The 1613-nt window shown below is 40.1% G+C and overlaps 1 protein-coding gene across 1 annotated transcript in view; it reads right to left on the reverse strand.

Moving 5' to 3' along the window:
- aff2 (AF4/FMR2 family, member 2) overlaps nt 1-1613 on the reverse strand; it is a 197518-nt gene that overhangs the window by 41156 nt on the left and 154749 nt on the right.

Here is a 1613-nt window from a genome sequence, read left to right on the forward strand (position 1 = left end):
AAAAAGAAGAAGAGGGTCAGCCCTATGTTCCCACAGCTCAATGGTCCCACGTTTCTAATATTTTTCTCAAAATTAGGGTAAAAAAAATCTTAGAAATGTGGGAACATAGGGCCTAATTTTGAAAAATTTCTTGGAAATTTGGGAACATAGGGCCTAATTTTGAAAACTTTCTTGGAAATTTGGAAGCATAGGGCCTAATTTTGAAAAAAATCTTTAAAAAGGTTGGAACAGTGGGAAAATAAGGCCTCATTTTGAAAAGTATCTTAAAAATGTGGGAACAGTGGGAACATAGGGCCTAATTTTTAAAAAATATCTTAGAAATGTGTGAACATAGGGCATACATTTGAAAAATATCTTAGAAATATGGGAACATAAGGCCCATGTCTGCGTCTGGGATATCATTCTCAGGGCTGTGTCGTAGGACTGTAAGATGAGCGCCTGTTTGCTAGTTGTTGATGTCACAATGCATTTTTCTTAGTTTCAGTATTATGACTGGCACTCTGTTGATTTCGCTTAGTTTTGTCAAGCATATGTTTTTCAGAATGGTGGCATGAAAACATAAGCACATGTGGTTTTCAAAGCAAACAGATGTTATAATGGGAGACACTGGTGTCAGAATGTTCAAACAAAGATCAAAACGTGGCACATCCTAAAATAAAGTCTCTCAACCTTACTTCGCCGATCACAGAAGGCTTGTATCATGTGGACGCGCTGACAGTTTTGTTGTCACTATGGCTTCAAATTTATTTTATTTTGAAAAACACCACTTTCCCTAGTTAATATTTTCATCTTCTGTAGCCATTTTACTCATACAGTTGTTACACAATCTTCCTTTTCCACCTGTCTCCTGTAAGTGTTTCTTTCTCCCTCTCTGAAACTCGCCAATCTTCATAAAACCACAGAGTGTTCACTCATTATGGGTTAAGACGACGGTCGATGACTCTCTTGGACTCCCTCTCTTGCCTTCCATATTTCCATAAAAACCAGTCAGTGTTGAGCCATAATAGTTGTAAATGGACTGTTCTTGTATAGCGCTTTTCTAGTCTTAACAAGTGCTCAAAGCGCTTTTGCATAGAACACTGTGGCCCAGGCTGCCTTTTAAGATGCCACCTGCTCATCAGATACACACTCACACACATTTACACTCTGATGGCGCAACATCGGGGGACACTTGGTTCCGTGTCTTGCCCGAGGACACTTTGACATGGGACTGCAGGGCCAAGGATCGAACCTCCCACCTTCCGATTGGAGCCACAGCCGCCCCTACTTGCGTAAAAATAACAGTTTATCTTCCGTGAAATTTTATGGCTTCGACAATTCATCCAGAGCCAATAAGGATGTAGTGATCGTTACAGGATACACGGCTAGTGTTACATGTGTGCACCCCTTGGTTTGAAACTGTCTTTGGATGTTCCAGATGTTGACAAAATGAAGGCTAAGTGTCCCAAGGTGCTTGTGTCATGCACTTCTTCCATGTGGAAGTCATTTGAATGAATAAGGTGATTGTTGGATTAGCATCCTAGCAGTCATAAAGAATAACAGGATTAACTTTAAGAGATTAGTATTATTATGAGCAACCAAGCCATTACCGAGAAGAAATATTAAGACCCCCC

The sequence above is a fragment of the Etheostoma spectabile genome, unplaced genomic scaffold (genome assembly GCF_008692095.1).
Source record: "Etheostoma spectabile isolate EspeVRDwgs_2016 unplaced genomic scaffold, UIUC_Espe_1.0 scaffold273, whole genome shotgun sequence".
NCBI classification, from domain to species: Eukaryota; Metazoa; Chordata; class Actinopteri; order Perciformes; family Percidae; genus Etheostoma; species Etheostoma spectabile.